This window comes from Pseudophryne corroboree (assembly GCF_028390025.1).
Source record: "Pseudophryne corroboree isolate aPseCor3 chromosome 3 unlocalized genomic scaffold, aPseCor3.hap2 SUPER_3_unloc_25, whole genome shotgun sequence".
Lineage (NCBI taxonomy): Eukaryota > Metazoa > Chordata > Amphibia > Anura > Myobatrachidae > Pseudophryne > Pseudophryne corroboree.
In genome coordinates, this window is record NW_026967514.1 from 1588241 (window position 1) to 1607689 (window position 19449).

The window sequence follows — 19449 nt, forward strand, 5'->3', positions numbered from 1 at the left end:
CCACCTGTATTACGATAACGGCGGGGTCTGCGCCACCTGTATTACGGTAATGGCGCGGTCTGCGCCACTTGTATTACGGTAACGGCAGGATCTGTGCCACCTGTATTACAGTAATAGGACACTAGAGTGTCAGCCACCTGTACAGGGATAATGCAGCACCAGAGGCTGCTCCAGCTGCACTATAACAAGGCACCAGAGGCTGCTCCCCCTGTAGTACAGAACCTGACACCAGAGCTGCTCAGCCTATAGAATAATAATAATAATATCATTACCTGCTGCCAGACACAGCAATGGCTGCTCTCTGCTCCTGCTGCCTTGTGGGAATGATAGAAGGAAGGCGGAGCTCAGACCAGGGGAAAATGGCCGCCGCTCCTGACGTCACTACACGGCCAGGGAACCTATTGCTGCTACCGGACTGGTCTACAAGAAAATGGCCGCCGGCCTCCTGCACTGAGGACATGTATAGTAATAGTCATTACAGAACACGGGCTGTGAGCGTGGTGTGGCAGGGGAGGGGCCAGTCACCAGGAAGCGGCCCGTGCCAATCATGCCCTACTTCCTGCCTGTGCTTTTCTCCTTACTTCCGGTCACTGTACCTTGTCGTTGTCCGTAGAGATCAGGTAATGGCGTCTTACGATACAGGGGGAGAAGCCTGTGGTTTCCTGTTGTTGTTGTTATTATTATTTTACAGGTTGAGCAGTCTGTGGTGTACTGTTGTTGTTGTTTTTTTTATTAACAGGACACCATAGGCCCTCCTGTATAATAAAAATAATAATATACTTGGGGAGCAGCCAGTGGTTTATTATTATTATTATACAGGGGGAGCAGCCTGTGGTGTCCAGTTATTATTATTAAAAGCACACCACAGATCCTCCTGTATAATAATACAAATAATATACAGGGAGAGCAGCCTGTGGTGTCCTCTTAATATTATTATTTTACAGGAGGAGTAGCCTGTGGTGTATTATTATTAATAATATTATGATTATATAGGAGGAGCATCCTGTGGTGTCCTGTTATTATTTCTCTGACGTCCTAGTGGATGCTGGGAACTCCGTAAGGACCATGGGGAATAGCGGCTCCGCAGGAGACTGGGCACAAAAGTAAAGCTTTAGGACTACCTGGTGTGCACTGGCTCCTCCGCCTATGACCCTCCTCCAAGCCTCAGTTAGAATTTTGTGCACGACCGAGCTGGGTGCACACTAGGGGCTCTCCTGAGCTTCTTAGAAAAGTTAGTTTTAGGTTTTTTATTTTCAGTGAGTCCTGCTGGCAACAGGCTCACTGCATCGAGGGACTAAGGGGAGAAGAAGCGAACTCACCTGCGTGCAGAGTGGATTGGGCTTCTTAGGCTACTGGACACCATTAGCTCCAGAGGGACGATCACAGGCCCAGCCATGGAGCTCGGTCCCAGAGCCGCGCCGCCGGCCCCCTTACAGAGCCAGAAGCAAGAAGAGGTCCGGAAAATCGGCGGCAGAAGACGTCCTGTCTTCAGTAAAGGTAGCGCACAGCACTGCAGCTGTGCGCCATTGCTCCTCATACACACTTCACACTCCGGTCACTGAGGGTGCAGGGCGCTGGGGGGGGGGGGGGGGGCGCCCTGAGCAGCAATATTAACACCTTGGCTGGCAAAAATACATCACATATAGTCCCCAGGGCTATATGGGTGTAAATTAACCCCTGCCAGATTGTCTAAAAAAGCGGAAGAAAAGTCAGCCGAAAAGGGGGCGGAGCTATCTCCCTCAGCACACTGGCGCCATTTTCCCTCACAGCTCCGCTGGAAGGACGTCTCCCTGACTCTCCCCTGCGGTCCTACACTACAGAAAAGGGTAAAAAAGAGAGGGGGGGCACTATTTAGGCGCAGTATTTAATATAACAGCAGCTATAGGGGAAAACACTCTGTATAGTGATATCCCTGTGTATATATAGCGCTCTGGTGTGTGCTGGCATACTCTCCCTCTGTCTCTCCAAAGGGCTAGGTGGGGTCCTGTCCTCTATCAGAGCATTCCCTGTGTGTGTGCTGTGTGTCGGTACGGCTGTGTCGACATGTATAAAGAGGAAAATTATGTGGAGGCGGAGCAAATGCCTGTAAATGTGATGTCACCCCCTACGGGGTCGACACCTGAGTGGATGGACTTATGGAAGGAATTACGTGAAAGTGTCAACTCTTTACACAAGAAGTTTGAAGACATAGGACAGCCGGCTACTCAGCTTGTGCCTGTCCAGGCGTCTCAAAGGCCATCAGGGGCTCTAAAACGCCCGCTACCTCAGATGGCAGATACAGACGTTGACACGGATACCCACTCCAGTGTCGACGACGATGAGACAAATGTAACTTCCAATAGGGCCACACGTTACATGATTGAGGCGATGAAAAATGTTTTACACATTTCTGATATTACCCCTGCTACCACTAAAAAGGGTATTATGTTTGGTGAGAAAAAACTACCTGTAGTTTTTCCTGCATCTGAGGAATTAAATGAAGTGTGTGATGAAGCGTGGACTTCTCCCGATATAAAATTGATAATTTCTAAAAGGTTATTGGCAGCGTACCCTTTCCCGCCAGAGGATAGGGCACGTTGGGAAACACCCCCTAGGGTGGATAAAGCGCTCACACGCTTGTCCAAGAAGGTGGCACTACCGTCTCCGGATACGGCCGCCCTTAAGGAACCTGCTGACAGAAAGCAGGAGACTATCCTTAAGTGTATATACACACACACTGGTGTTATACTACGACCAGCGATCGCCTCAGCCTGGATGTGCAGTGCTGGGGCGGCATGGTCAGACTCCCTGACAGAAAGTATTGATACCCTTGATAGGGACAGTATATTACTGACTTTAGAACATATAAAGGATGCACTTTTATACATGCGTGATGCACAGAGGGATATTTGCCGGCTGGCATCAAGAGTAAGTGCGCTGTCCATTTCCGCCAGGAGAGGGTTATGGAGTCGGCAGTGGTCAGGGGATGCCGATTCTAAAAGGCATATGGAAGTATTGCCTTATAAAGGGGAGGAGTTATTTGGGGCAGGTCTGTCGGACCTGGTTTCCACGGCAACAGCTGGGAAATCCACATTTTTACCCAAGGTTACTTCACAGCAAAAGAAGGCACCGTATTATCATACACAGTCCTTTCGGCCCCATAAAGGCAAGCGGGCAAAAGGCGCTTCCTTTCTGCCACCTGGCAAAGGTAGAGGAAAAAAGCTGCAGCAAACAGCCAGTTCCCAGAAACAGAAGTCCTCCCCCGCCTCCGCCAAGTCCTCAGCATGACGCTGGGGCTCTACAGGCGGACTCAGGTACGGTAGGGGCCCGTCTAAAGAATTTCAGCACACAGTGGGCTCGCTCACAGATAGATCCCTGGATCCTTCAGGTAGTATCTCAGGGGTACAGGCTGGAATTCGAGACGTCTCCTCCCTGCCGTTTCCTAAAATCTGCCTTACCGACAACTCCCTCCGACAGGGAGGCGGTGTTAGTGGCTATTCACAAACTGTATTCCCAGCAGGTGATAACCAAGGTACCCCTCCTGCAACAAGGAAAGGGGTATTATTCCACAATATTTGTGGTACCGAAACCGGACGGTTCGAGACCCATTTTAAATCTGAAGTCATTGAACACTTACATAAAGAAGTTCAAATTCAAAATGGAGTCACTGAGAGCGGTTATCTGGAGCCTGGAGGAAGGGGATTATATGGTATCACTGGACATCAAGGATGCTTACCTACATGTCCCCATTTACCCTTCTCACCAAGGGTACCTCAAGTTTGTGGTACAGGACTGTCACTATCAGTTCCAGACGCTGCCATTTGGATTATCCACGGCACCGAGGGTCTTTACCAAGGTAATGGCCGAAATGATGATACTCCTTCGAAGACAGGGAGTTTTAATTATCCCATACTTGGACGATCGCCTGATAAGGGCGAGATCCAAGGAACAGTTGTTAGTGGGGGTAGCACTATCTCAAGAAGTGTTACAACAGCACGGTTGGATTCTCAATATTCCAAAGTCACAGCTGATCCCGACGACACGTCTCCTGTTCCTAGGGATGATTCTGGACACAGACCAGAAAAAGGTATTTCTTCCAGAAGAAAAAGCCAGGGAGTTATCCGATCTAGTCAGAAACCTCCTAAAACCAGATCAGGTATCAGTGCATCAATGCACAAGAGTCCTGGGAAAAATGGTGGCTTCTTACGAAGCAATTCCATTCGGCAGATTCAACGCAAGAACTTTCCAGTGGGACCTGCTGGATAAATGGTCCGGATCGCAACTTCATATGCATCAGCGGATAACCCTGTCGCCACAGGCAAGGGTGTCTCTGCTGTGGTGGCTGCAGAGTGCTCATCTTTTAGAGGGCCGCAGATTCGGCATTCAGGACTGGGTCCTGGTGACCACGGATGCCAGCCTTCGAGGCTGGGGGTCAGTCACACAGGGAAGAAATTTCCAGGGACTATGGTCAAACCTGGAAGCTTCACTTCACATAAATATCCTGGAGCTAAGGGCCATTTACAATGCCCTAAGCCAAGCGAGACCTCTGTTTCAGAACCAGCCGTTGCTGATCCAGTCAGACAACATCACGGCGGTCACCCACGTAAACAGACAGGGCGGCACAAGAAGCAGGAGGGCGATGGCAGAAGCTGCAAGGATTCTCCGATGGGCGGAAAATCATGTAATAGCACTGTCAGCAGTGTTTATTCCGGGAGTGGACAAGTGGGAAGCAGACTTCCTCAGCAGGCACGACCTCCACCCGGGAGAGTGGGGACTTCACCCAGAAGTCTTCCACATGATTGTAAACCGTTGGGAACAACCAAAGGTGGACATGATGGCGTCCCGCCTCAACAAAAAATTAAAAAGATATTGCGCCAGGTCAAGGGACCCTCAGGCGATAGCTGTGGACGCCGTGGGTGTACCAGTCGGTTTATGTGTTCCCTCCTCTGCCTCTCATACCCAAGGTATTGAGAATTATAAGACGGAGAGGAGTAAGAACTATACTCGTGGCTCCGGATTGGCCAAGAAGGACTTGGTACCCGGAACTTCAAGAGATGCTCACAGAGGACCCGTGGCCTCTACCTCTAAGACGGGACCTGCTGCAGCAGGGACCCTGTCTGTTCCAAGACTTACCGTGGCTGTGTTTGACGGCATGGCGGTTGAACGCCGGATCCTGAAGGAAAAAGGTATTCCAGAGGAAGTCATCCCTACCCTGATCAAAGCCAGGAAGGATGTAACCGCAAAGCATTATCACCGCATTTGGCGAAAATATGTTGCATGGTGTGAGGCCAGGAAGGCCCCGACGGAGGAATTTCAACTGGGTCGATTCCTGCATTTCCTGCAAACAGGAGTGTCTATGGGCCTCAAATTGGGATCCATTAAGGTTCAGATTTCGGCCCTGTCGATTTTCTTCCAAAAAGAACTGGCTTCAGTACCTGAAGTTCAGACGTTTGTCAAGGGTGTGCTGCATATACAGCCTCCTTTTGTGCCTCCAGTTGCACCTTGGGATCTCAATGTAGTTTTGGGGTTCCTAAAATCACATTGGTTTGAACCGCTTAAATCTGTGGATTTCAAATATCTCGCATGGAAAGTGGTCATGCTGTTGGCCCTGGCTTCGGCCAGGCGCATGTCAGAATTGGCGGCTTTATCTTATAAAAGCCCTTACCTGATTTTTCATACGGACAGGGCAGAATTGAGGACTCGTCCTCAATTTCTCCCTAAGGTGGTTTCAGCGTTTCACCTGAACCAGCCTATTGTGGTACCTGCGGCTACTAGGGACTTGGAGGACTCCAAGTTGCTGGACGTTGTCAGGGCCCTAAAAATATAAGTTTCCAGGACGGCTGGAGTCAGAAAATCTGACTCGCTGTTTATCCTGTATACACCCAACAAGCTGGGTGCTCCTGCTTCTAAGCAGACTATTGCTCGTTGGATTTGTAGTACAATTCAGCTTGCACATTCTGTGGCAGACCTGCAACAGCCAAAATCTGTAAATGCCCTCTCCACAAGGAAGGTGGGCTCATCTTGGGCGGCTGCCCGAGGGGTCTCGGCTTTACAACTTTGCCGAGCAGCTACTTGGTCAGGGGCAAACACGTTTGCAAAATTCTACAAATTTGATACCCTTGCTGAGGAGGACCTGGAGTTCTCTCATTCGGTGCTGCAGAGTCATCCGCACTCTCCCGCCCGTTTGGGAGCTTTGGTATAATCCCCATGGTCCTTACGGAGTCCCCAGCATCCACTTAGGACGTTAGAGAAAATAAGAATTTACTCACCGGTAATTCTATTTCTCGTAGTCCGTAGTGGATGCCGGGCGCCCATCCCAAGTGCGGATTGTCTGCAATACTTGTACATAGTTATTGTTAACTAAATCGGGTTATTGTTGTTGTGAGCCATCTATCCAGAGGCTCCTCTGTTATCATGCTGTAAACTGGGTTCAGATCACAAGTTGTACGGTGTGATTGGTGTGGCTGGTATGAGTCTTACCCGGGATTCATAAATCCTTCCTTATTGTATACGCTCGTCCGGGCACAGTATCCTAACTGAGGCTTGGAGGAGGGTCATAGGGGGAGGAGCCAGTGCACACCAGGTAGTCCTAAAGCTTTACTTTTGTGCCCAGTCTCCTGCGGTGCCGCTATTCCCCATGGTCCTTACGGAGTTCCCAGCATCCACTACGGACTACGAGAAATAGAATTATCGGTAGGTAAATTCTTATTTTTTCTTGAGTGATCTTTCTAAAAAGCGTCTTATACGCACCTTAGAAAGAGTCGCTCCAACAATTCTCCGCCGGGTCGTGACAACGCTTACCCACATGTACAGCGCTGTTTTGGGGAGCAGGAGTGTAATTACGTGTGTGCCAGGTGTGCCTGGCACACAGCGCAGTTGCCCTGAGGGCTCAGCGGCATGTAATGAGTCAAGCCTCTGCTGTGTGCCGTACGCCGCACTGGAGAGGAGAGAGCAGCGTCGGGCAGTGGAGAAGGAGGTGGAGGGAGGGAGACTGGAGCCGCAGCAGCGCTATGTAATTGGTAGTTGTGCCACTGCAGCAGCCCCCTCTCCTTCCGTTTAAGAAGAAAATGTGTGATTTTCGCGCAATCTCCTGTTGTGATAGGGTGGAGTCACTATGTAAGTGGATTCGATGAATATCAAGATAAATTCACAGTTTGTAGTTCCAAGAAAATGCCCAAAAACGTAATTCCCTTATTCTTTCTGTTGAGTCATAGATTCTCCAAATCTTTCTTCAATTTTGGTTCAGAGGGATGTTAATTCTTCATCTCCAGTGTATGAAAAGAAGAAATAGGAGAAACCGCAATAGTGTAACTAAATTTTAATAAAAGAACAAAGGTATTAAAACATATGGCTGGCAGCGTACCTTAAAATAAGGTGTATATAGCACACCAAGTCTCGTGTTTATAATGTCTGTGGTGAATCCCTGGTATAAGAATCCACCTTCAGAATCCAAAGCTGGGTCGCTGTCCAGGCAGATGCTGTTCACCAACGCGTTTCGGCTCCCCTGAGCCTTTATCAAGGTGTTTGGGCTGATATTACTATGGGTATATATATACACCCCTTACTGAAAGTTCATTGGTGGATTCACTCCAGGAAGTGAATTTCCTTAATGCATCTTATTATTTCAAAATACAGAAACACTGCTATACAAATGATCTCTATTAGGTATACATTCCATTAAAATTTTTATTCAACAAAAACGATTTTTTAATATCCTAAAAAATAAGTCTAACTAAAATGATAAAACAACTACTTCCGGTATATCTCCGGATATAGTCCAGGAACCCATGTGTTCAGTATAATAGTTTCCCCCAGTCTTGGAGTTGATACTGGTTCACCGCTCTTGCGGTGTTTAGTGTGCTAGGCTATTACGATCCCCGGCGGAAGTGTCGTATACAGACTTCCGCTTTGCGTTCCACCTCAGCGCTTGCGTTCCAACCACGGCCCGCACTTCCTGTTTTGTGTTAAAATCAGTATGGAACGCAAGTGCTGGGTGTAGGGGTATCTGCTGTCACTTCCTTATTAAACAGAGGGAATTCATTCTCATTATACCCAATATCATAATAAAACCATATGAAAAGAAACTTCTGAAGAAAAAAAGGATTTGTTTAAAACCACTCATGTTATTAATAATTCTCATAGGAGTGGATCAATTATTAAATGAAATTAGGTTAATTGTACTGGGAGATGATTTCTTCCCACCTATGCAAAAATAATTTGATGTATTGCTTCTAATGGGACAACAGCTTCACAAAAAGGTGTATGGATATCGGACCAATGAAACTATAGGAACCATTTGATTTCAAAATCCGTATTAATTCCTTTTGGATGGAGGGTTTTCATCTCATATATGGCTCTCATTTCAGTAGTGGCAAGATTGTTTTCTATTGATTTCCTTCTCCATTGTTTTTCCACTATTTTGATTCCTATAACATTTGTAATTCCTGATATTGAACTCGAATGCTTTTCCTTAATCTATGACTCAACAGAAAGAATAAGGGAATTACGTTTTTGGGCATTTTCTTGGAACTATAAACTGTGAATTTATCTTGATATTCATCGAATCCACTTACATAGTGACTTCACCTTATCACAACCAGAGATTGCGCGAAAATCACACATTTTCTTCTTAAACTACATTTTTGCCCTACAGGTGGGCTTAGAGGTTTTTGCAGCACTCCGTTTGAAGCACCAAATTTACACCTGTTTTTTGTATTCCGTATTGGCTGCCCTGCGCTGCTGTGAATGCTGGGATGCGGTTCCTCCATCCCAGCATTCAAAGCGGCGCTGGGCAGCAATTACAGAAGGAGAGGGGACTGCTGCAGCGGCGCTACTACCAATTACATAGCGCTGCTGTGGCTCCAGTCCCCCTCCCTCCTCCTCCCCTGCCTGCACCGAGGGAGCTGCCTCCACGAGGAGCCTGACTGCCAGCGGGGAGATGGTAAGTATCTCTCTCGCCCTCCCTCTCTCTATCTTTTCTGCCGCAATGTGTAAAAAGGGGGACACCGTCTGCCGTAATGTGTAAAAAGGGGGACTGGCTGCCGCAATGTGTAAAAAGGGGATGCTGTCTGCCATAATGTGTAAAAAAGGGGGACGCTGTCTGCCGTAATATGTAAAAAGGGGGACTGGCTGCCGCAATGTGTAAAAAGGAGGACGCTGTCTGCCGTACTATGTAAAAAAGGGGACGCTGTCTGCCGTACTGTGTAAAAAGGGGACGCTGTCTGCTGTAATGTGTAAAAAAGGGGACGCTGTCTGCCGTAATGTGTAAAAAAGGGGACTAGCTGCCGCAATGTGTAAAAAAGGGGGACACTGTGTGCCGTAATGTGTAAAAAGGGGACGCTGTCTGCCGTAATGTGTAAAAAAGGACGCTGTCTGCCATAATGTGTAAAAAGAGGGCACTGTCTGCTGTAATGTGTTAAAAAGGGGGACGCTGTCTGCTGTAATGTGTAAAAAAGGGACACTGTCTGCCATAATGTGTAAAAAGGGGGACTGGCTGCCGCAATGTGTAAAAAGGAGGACGCTGTCTGCCGTACTGTGTAAAAAAGGGGACGCTGTCTGCTGTAATGTATAATAAAGGGGACGCTGTCTGCCGTAATGTGTATATATCACAACCCCCCATGGGCCTCTGTCATTTCACCCCCATGGGCCTCTGTCAATACATTCCCTCCATGGGCCTCTATCACTATCCCCCATGGGCCCATATCACTACATTCTCCCCATTGGCCACTATCGCTACTTTCTCCCCATGGGCCTCAGTCACTACACCCCCCCATGGGCCTCAGTCACTACACCCGCCCATGGGCCTCTGTCACTACCCCCCATGGGCATTTGTCACTGCATCCACCCATGGGCCTCTATCACTACACTCCCCCCGTGGGCCTTTATCACTACATTTCCCCCATGGGCCTCTGTCACTACATTCCCCCCCATGGATACCTGTCACTAACTCCCCGCCCATGGGCCTCTGTCACTACATTCCCCCCATGGGCCTCTATCGCTACACCCCCCCCTATGGGCCTATATCGCTACACCTCCCATAGGCCTCTATCACTGCATTCCCCCCATGGGTCCCTGTCACTACATTCCCCTCATGGCCCTCTGTCACTGCATTCCCCCATGGGCCTCTATCACTGCAACCCCCCATGGGCCTCTATCCCTACATTCTCCCCATGGGTCCCTGTCACTACATTTCCCACATGGGCCTCTATCACTGCATCCCTCCCCCCATGGGCCTCTATCACTACATCCCCCCCATGGGCCTCTATCACTACATCCCTCCCCCATGGGCCTCTATCACTACATTCCTTCATGGCCTGTCACTACATTCTCCCCATGGGCCTCTATCACTACATTTCCCCCCATGGGCCGGTATCACTACATTCCCCCCATGGGCCTCTGTCACTACACCCCCCCATGGGCCTCTGTCACTGCATCCCCCTTGGGCCTCTGTCACTGCATTTCCCCATGGGCCTCTGTCACTACATTTCCCCCATGGGCCTCTGTCACTACAACCCCCCCCATGGGCCTTTATCACTGCATGTCCCCCATGGGCCTCTGTCACTACATTTCCCCCATGAGCCTCTGTCACTACAACCCCCCCCCATGGCCCTCTATCACTACATGTCCCCCATGGGCCTCTATCACTACATTTCCCACCATGGGCCTGTATCACTACATCCCCCCATGGGCCTCTGTCACTACACCCCCCATGTGCCTCTGTCACTACACCCCCCATGGGCCTCTGTCACTACACCCCCCATGGGCCTCTATCACTGCATTTCCCCATGGGCCTCTGTCACTACATTTCCCCCCATGGTCCTCTATCACTGCATGTCCCCCATGGGCCTCTGTCACTACATTTCCCCCCATGAGCCTCTGTCACTACAACCCCCCCATGGGCCTCTATCACTACATGGGGGGGTTGTAGTGATAGCCCCCCATGGGCCTCTATTACTACACCCCCCCATGGGCCTCTATCACTACATTCCCCCATGGGCCTCTATCACTGCATGTCCCCCATGGGCCTCTATCACTGCATGTCCCCCATGGGCATCTGTCACTACATTTCCCCCCATGAGCCTCTGTCACTACAACCCCCCCATGGGCCCCTGTCACTACATTTTCCCCCATGGGCCTCTATAACTGCATGTCCCCCATGGGCATCTGTCACTACATGTCCCCCATGGGCCTCTGTCACTACACCCCCCCATGGGCCCCTGTCACTACATTTTCCCCCATGGGCCTCTATCACTCTATCATGTGGGGTCTATATCACAACCCCCCATGGGCCTCTGTCATTTCACCCCTATGGGCCTCTAAATTCCCCCCCATGGACCTCTATCACTATCCCCCATGGGCCCATATCACTACATTTTCCCCATAGGCCACTATCGCTACTTTCTCCCCATGGGCCTCTGTCGCTACACCCCCCATCCCCATGGGCCTCTGTCACTACATTCCCCCATGGGCCTCTCTCACTACACCCCCCCCCATGGGCCTCTGTCACTGCATCCACCCATGGGCCTCTATCACTATACCCCCCATGGGCCTTTATCACTACATTTCCCCCATGGGCCTCTGTCACTACATTCTCCCCATGGGCCTCTGTCACTACATTCTCCCCATGGGCCTCTGTCACTACATTCTCCCCATGGGCCTCTGTCACTACATTTCTTTTTCATCCACTAGGGGTCACTGGAGTACTCTTGGGATATGGACGGCTTCCACCGGAAGAAGGCACTGAATAAATTAATTTTGAGACTACTCCTCCCCTCCATATCCTCGAGCACCTCAGTGTTTTTTCTGTGCTCGACACAGTTAGAAGGCATAGTGGAGTTCGTCCACAAGTCTTGGAATTTTTTTCTAAGTTTATTTATTTTTTTCTTCTTAAATGATTGCCACATCCTTTCCCCCCTTCTGAGAGGCGTGGGTCAGGGATAGTGGAAGCTGCTGAGAGCAGCTGTGAGTGTCGGACCTCTCTGTAAAGAGCTCCCTTACACCACGTGCTGGCTGCCTGCAAGAAGCTGGACGGAGCTTGAATGAAAAGCCCCGTCATAGACCTTGTTACTGTCCAGGTATGTTGAGAGGGGCGGTCAGCTTACGCTGCCGCCCCACTGTTGAGTGATTGTATTGGGGACTGAGCGCATTATCACGCTAGGGTTAGATGGAGGACCAGCGCCGCATCCTAGATACATTGCCGCTGCCCGGAGCACGTGTGCATAGTCCGCTTCACGGCTCTATGCAGTGCGCTCTCTGCTCCCGCGGACCGCCGCTCCCAGCACATCAGCAGCTGATGGTTCCCCGCTGCCTGGCTACACAGGTATAGGCCGCTCTACGGCTCCATGCTGTGTGTTATCCTGCGGTCCGGAGCGCGTGTGCATAGGCCGCCCCACAGCTCTATGCAGTACGCTCTGCTCCCGCTGACCGCCGCTCCCAGCGCCGCAGCAGCCGATGAGTTCCCCGCTGCCTGGCTACACAGGTATAGGCCGCTCTACGGCTCCATGCTGTGTGTTATCCTACGGCCCGGAGCGCGTATGCATAGGCCGCCCCACGGCTCTATGCAGTACGCTCTCTGCTCCCGCTCACCGCCGCTCCCAGCGCCGCAGCAGCCGATGGTTCCCCGCTGCCTGTCTACACAGGAATAGGCCGCTCCACGGCTCTATGCTGTGTGTGTTCTGGACCTGGAGCGCGTGTGCATAGGCCGCTCCACGGCTCTATGCAGTACGCTCTCTGCTCCCGCTGACCGCCGCTCCCAGCGCCGCTGCAGCCGATGAGTTCCCCGCTGCAGCCGATGAGTTCCCCGCTGCCTTGGCTACGCAGGTATAGGCCGCTCACACGGCTCTATGCGGTGTGTCCCACGGTGCCTCCGACCCGCTGCTGTACACGGGGTCGTGGGGGTGGGGGGGAGACACATTAGCAGTATTAAGCTTTAAAGGAAAATTTGGTATTAACATACTTAATGTTTCTCCTGTCTGTTCCAGGATTCCTATATTACATCTCTACTTAAGAGGGGTATTAGGGGAATTTGGGGATCAGTTTTCTTTTTGCTGGCGTGCACTGCACTTGCCTGATAATATACAAAGAACCTTAGTGTTATTACTGAGTCGTGCAAACTGTCTGTGTGTAGTTTGTATTGTCTGTCTTCATAATGAGTAAGACACCAGCAAAATCTAAGAAACAATTTTCCTGTCATGTCTGTAAAAGTGTGTTGCCTGATGGATCCACCACATGTACAGTATGTGTTATTAATACAGCTACAAATACGATTTCCACTCCAGAATTAAAGCCAGGTTCGTCTCCGGACCCTCCATGGGCTATGCTTGCAAATATATTAGTTGGTTTGCAATCAGAGTTGGCCGCCTCTCGTGAAGAGAGGGAGGCGGCAAGATCTGAGTTTAAAATGAGACCGTTTGAGTTACCAGAGGAGTCTCAATCTGGTCAAAGGTCCACCTTTGGTGGAAAGGATAAGGTTCCTTTTCCTAATAATTTGCCAGTTTCTGCGATGCTAGACCTCACTGAACATGAGTATGAGGAGGGCGAAATAGACCAACAGTCAGATAGTGACGATTTTGACAGCCCAGGCATTGACAATCTCATCAGAGCAGTACGTCAGTCGCTGGAGTTTACGGAAACTGAGGAGCCCCTGACGAATGATGAGGTAGTCTTTACTAAACGACAGAGATCTCCGATGTGTTTTCCTGTTTCGGAATCTCTTAATAAAATGTTACTGGAAACACGGAAGAATCCGGATAAACGGTTTTCTATACCTCGTAGATTTAAATCGAGTTACCCGTTTCCAGAGTCCATGACAGCTACATGGGAGAACCCACCATTGGTGGATTCGTCCGTATCTAAACTTACAAGGAAGTTAACCATACCAGTACCAACTGCTACTACGCTTAAAGACCCTGCAGATCGTAAAATAGAGGCTATGCTAAAGTCCATGTATACAGCAGCAGGAGTGTTGCTGAGACCTGGGTTGGTTGGCATTTGGGTTACTAAAGCTTTAATGGTATGGATAAAAGAGCTCAAGTCGGCTCTGCAAGATGACCATCTTATACTTCTCGCGGATCAAATCTGGGAAGCTGCTGAATATCTATGTACAGCTTCTACTGACGTCTGTCAGCTTACTTCTCGCCTTTCTTCATCGCTAGTCACAGCACGACGAGCACTTTGGCTACGTTCTTGGCAAGCGGAGGCGGAGGTTAAAAAAGGTATAGAGGCATTGCCTTACGATGGCGAGAAGCTTTTTGGTCCTGAATTGGACAAATGGATTTCTGAGGCTACTGGAGGAAAGTCTGTGTTTCTTCCATCGCCTACAACTATACCTAAACGGAAATATTCTGGTCCGGCGTTCAAATCCTTTAGAACTCAGCCCTTTCGTGGGCAGGGCACAGGAGCAGTCACGCCTGGTAGAAGAGGTCGGGGACGTAGTGCCCGACAATCCAATGCACGTCGTCAAGACACCAAGACCACTAACAAACCAGTGGCATGACGGGCTCCCAGCCCATCTCGGATCTCCAATTGTGGGAGCACGCCTTTAGAGCTTTCAGGGGGCGTGGCTGCAGACATCCACAGATGGGTGGATCCGCAATTTAGTATTAGAGGGTTACAAAATAGAGTTCGATTATCTTCCGACAGGAAGATTTTTCACGACAGGACTGCCTGTGTCGGACGACAAGAAAGCAGTTCTGCAGGTTGCCATTCAGTCTCTGCTGAATGCTGCAGTGGTAATTCCGGTCCCCGTGCAGGAACAGGGGCAGGGTTATTATTCCAGTCTGTTTCTGGTACCAAAACCAGATGGCTCAGTCAGGCCAATATTGAACCTAAAAGGTCTCAATCATTACGTCACTTACCACAGATTCAAGATGGAATCTCTCAGGTCAGTAATTGCAGGGTTAGAGCCACAGGAATTCATGATTGCACTGGATCTCAAGGATGCGTACTTGCACATTCCGATTTGGCCACCTCACCAGAGTTTCTTAAGGTTTGCGATAAGGCGAGACCATTACCAATTTCAGGCTCTACCGTTTGGCCTCTCATCAGCGCCTCGGGTATTCACCAAGGTAATGTCCGTGATGATAGCTCATCTCAGGTCCCTAGGGGTAATAATTGTTCCGTATTTGGACGATCTACTCATAAAGGCTCCGTCTCAACAATTGCTTCTCCAACATGCTTTGCTAACGTACAATGTACTAGTTTCTGCACGGTTGGATAGTCAGTTTAAAGAAATCACATCTAATTCCGTGTCAACGACTTCAATTCCTAGGGATGATTCTCGATACAGTAAAACAAAAGGTTTACCTGCCACAACAGAAAGTACAGGTCATTCGTCATCTGGTGCAATTAGTGCTCAAGCCACGCACAGTCTCAGTACATTTGTGCATTCGCCTTTTAGGCACAATGGTGGCGGCTTTCGAAGCACTTCAGTTCGGAAGATTTCACTCACGTCCGTTTCAACTGGAGGTGTTAGCGCAGTGGTCGGGATCACATCTGCAGTTGCACCACAGGGTGAGGTTGTCACCACAAGTCAGGGTGTCTCTTCTCTGGTGGTTAAAAATACACAATCTATCTGCAGGGAGACGATTCGGCGTCGCGAATTGGATAATTCTGACAACAGACGCAAGTCTCAGAGGTTGGGGAGCTGTAGTTCAGAGTTATCGGCTCCAGGGCCTCTGGGCAGATCACGAAAGATCGCTATCCATAAATGTTCTGGAACTCAGGGCGATTTACAATGCTCTAAGACAAGCAGTGTACATGTTTCGTTTTCAGACTGTTCAGGTGCAGTCAGACAATGCGACGGCAGTCGCATACATAAACAAACAAGGAGGAACGAGAAGCCGCATGGCTATGCGGGAAGTAGCTCGGATCCTCAGATGGGCCGAATATCACCAGGTGATATTATCGGCAGTGTTCATTCCGGGAGTGGACAACTGGGAGGCAGATTTTCTCAGTCGTCGGGATTTTCATCCAGGAGAGTGGGCATTAAATCCAGAAGTATTTCAGATGTTGATCCAGAAGTGGGGTTACCCTCAGGTGGATCTGATGGCATCCCGCCACAATCATCAGGTGTCAAGATATGTGTCCAGAACAAGAGATCCAAGGGCAGTGGCGGTGGATGCTCTCACAGCCACGTGGCCATACAGCCTTGTGTATCTGTTTCCACCGTTTCCGCTGCTCCCGCTGTTGCTAAAACGGATCAAGAGAGGGTCCATCACAGTCATACTAATAGCGCCTCATTGGCCTCGGAGGGCTTGGTTCTCGGATCTCCTCGGTTTACTCGCAGACGATCCGTGGCCACTCCCACTACGTCCGGACCTGTTACAACAGGGTCCGTTCCTTTACCCCGATTTAGCGCGGCTGCGTTTGACGGGGTGGCTGTTGAAAAGGCCATCTTAAGAAGAGAGGGCATTCCTGAGTCTGTTATACCAACCATGGTACGAGCTAGGAAGCCGGTTACGGCAGCTCATTATTACAGAATCTGGCGTACTTATATAGGTTGGTGTGAAGCTCGGAAATTTTCGACATCATCTTTTAAATTATCCCGTCTTTTGTTATTTTTACAAATGGGGTTAGATGGAGGACTACGTCTTTCCACACTAAAGGTGCAGGTATCTGCGTTGTCAATTTACTTTCAAAGGAAATTGGCCTCGTTGCCGTCAATACATACGTTTCTACAGGGTGTAAAGAGGATACAGCCTCCTTTTATTCCACCTACAGCACCATGGGACTTGAATCTGGTTTTAGATTTCTTACAGTCCGATTACTTTGAACCCTTACGACAAGTGGATATTAAATTTCTCACTTGGAAAACGATTTTTCTTTTAGCCTTAGCTTCGGCTAGGCGTGTTTCAGATCTGGGTGCCTTGTCGTGCAAGTCACCGTATTTAGTTTTTCATGATGACAGAGCGGAACTTCGGACGAATCCCGCTTTTCTACCAAAGGTAGTGTCGTCTTTTCACATCAATCAACCAATAGTAGTTCCTGTGTTAACAGGAGATTCTGGAACGTTGGATGTGGTTCGCGCATTGCGCATCTATGTATCCCGAACGTCTACTGTGCGTAAGACGGATACGTTGTTTGTTCTCTATGACGCGGCTAAGAGGGGTTGGCCAGCCTCTAAGCAGACCTTATCCAGATGGATCAAACTGACCATACGTCAGGCTTACCTTCATGCTAGGTTACAGCCACCTACTTCAGTAACAGCTCATTCCACACGTTCTGTGGGGACGTCATGGGCAGCGAGTCGTGGGGCTTCTACGACACAGCTTTGCCGTGCGGCTACTTGGTCGTCAGTGCACACGTTTGTGCGCTTTTACAAGTTTGATACGTTCGCGGCATCAGCATCTAGCTTTGGCCGTTTAGTGTTACAAGTGCCAAACAGCTCTCCCGCCACGGAGGAGACTTTGGTACATCCCAAGAGTACTCCAGTGACCCCTAGTGGATGAAAAAGAAAATAGGATTTTGGTACTTACCAGGTAAATCCTTTTCTTTGAATCCATAGGGGGCACTGGACGCCCACCCAGAGCAGTTTACCTGTTTTAGGAAGTTCAGTGGTTCTTATGGTAACACACTTTCACGACTGGTTTAAATTTAACAAGGGTTAATCAGTTATGGTGTCAACTGTTTAGTTGTCTGTTACGTTTTGTGTCAACTTTATTGTTGTCCGTGAGATTATATGTAATTCTCCTTTGGTCAATCTCTCTATCGATCCTGTTCGGCTCAGTAAAAAACACTGAAGTGCTCGAGGATATGGAGGGGAGGAGTAGTCTCAAAAATTAATTTATTCAGTGCCTTCTTCCGGTGGAAGCCGTCCATATCCCAAGAGTACTCCAGTGCCCCCTATGGATTCAAAGAAAAGGATTTACCTGGTAAGTACCAAAATCCTATTATCCCCAACAGGCGCCAAAATATCTAACTCTTCGGAGATATCAAATCAGTTTTCTGGCTTCTATTCCCAACTTTATAATCTCTCGACTGACCCTTCTACCCCGCAGCCCACTCTTCTTTCTATCAATTCCTTCCTCGCTGACTTGAAACTTCCTTCCATTACCGATGACCAATTAGAAGTACTGAATGCCCCCTGGTCCACCACGGACACGTTAAGGGCGATTAAATCCCTCCCTAAAGATAAGGCCCCAGGCCCAGACGGCTTTATAAATGATTTTTATGCTTTACTCCAGGACCTCCTGGCTCCCTCCCTGGTAACCGTTTATAATGAAATCACTTCTCAGGGCACTCTCCCAATGGAGATGCTGGAGGCTCGTATTGTCACGATCCCCAAACCAGGTAAGGACTTGACTTCTTGCCAAAACTACCGCCCCATCGCGTTGTTAAACGGAGAGATTAAAATATATGCTAAATTAATAGCTCACCAACTGAACGCCCTCCTTCCCTCCTTGATACACCCTGATCAAGTTGGATTCATCCCCGGTCGACAAGCGTCTGATAATACCCGTAGGGTATTTAACCTCGTAGACTCCATAGCCCGTGATCAGGGCCTCCTCCTGTTATCCTTAGATGCGGAGAAGGATTTCGACCGCATAAACTGGACCTACATACGGGAAGTATTATTGAAATTTGGCTTCCGCGACCGTATCCTGTCATCTATGCTCGCCCTTGGCCCGGGCCTTTAGTAATGGTTTCCTGTCTTCCTCTTTCCCAATCTACAATGGCACGCGTCAGGGCTGCCCCCTCTCCCCTCTCATTTTTGTCCTGGCGATTGAACCCTTGGCTGCTAAGATTCGGGCGGACTCACAGTTCCCAGGATTCCATCTAGGCACCGTCCCCCATAAACTATGCTTATTTGCAGATGATGTTCTTTTATTTGTAACCGACCCCTGCACTTCACTCCCTCATTTACACAATATTATAGATAGATACTCTGCAGCGTCCTACTACAAATTAAACACAACTAAAACTGACGCTCTGCCTATCAATCTCGCTCATTCCATGGCCCCTCTGCGTACTAAATACCCCTACAATTGGCAAACAACCTTGATAAAGTATTTGGGTATCCATATCCCCCATCCTCCTCTTCTGTATTTGATGTTAACCTCCCCCCTTTACTGACTGCGCTACAATTGTCCACCAAATCGTGGCTTAACTATGAGATATCATGGCTGGGACTCCTGGCCGCCTTTAAAATGTCGTTGCTTCCCAAATTAATGTTTCTGTTTCGCACAATCCCCTTTGTCTTCCCCAAGAAATATTTAGATAAGGCTACTACTATCCTCACCAATTATGTCTGGGCTTTGCGACCACCTAAATTGTCCCGCGCCAGGATGTCATTACCTAGGAGAGTAGGTGGCCTCGACATGCCAAACCTCCCTCTACACCAAGAAGCTTGCCTTTTGGCTCAGATTAAAGCTCTCACTAGTGATGCCCATTCGGAGAGCACGTGTTTGGAATGACTAACCTGCCCCAGGTTCCCCTTGAGGGATCTTTTTTGGCTACCTAAATCTATGCGAC

The 19449-nt window shown here is 49.2% G+C and overlaps 1 pseudogene; it reads left to right on the forward strand.

Moving 5' to 3' along the window:
* The first annotated feature begins 539 nt into the window (after positions 1-539).
* Positions 540-19449, forward strand: part of LOC134983810 (zinc finger protein 84-like) — an 84322-nt pseudogene continuing 65412 nt past the window's right edge.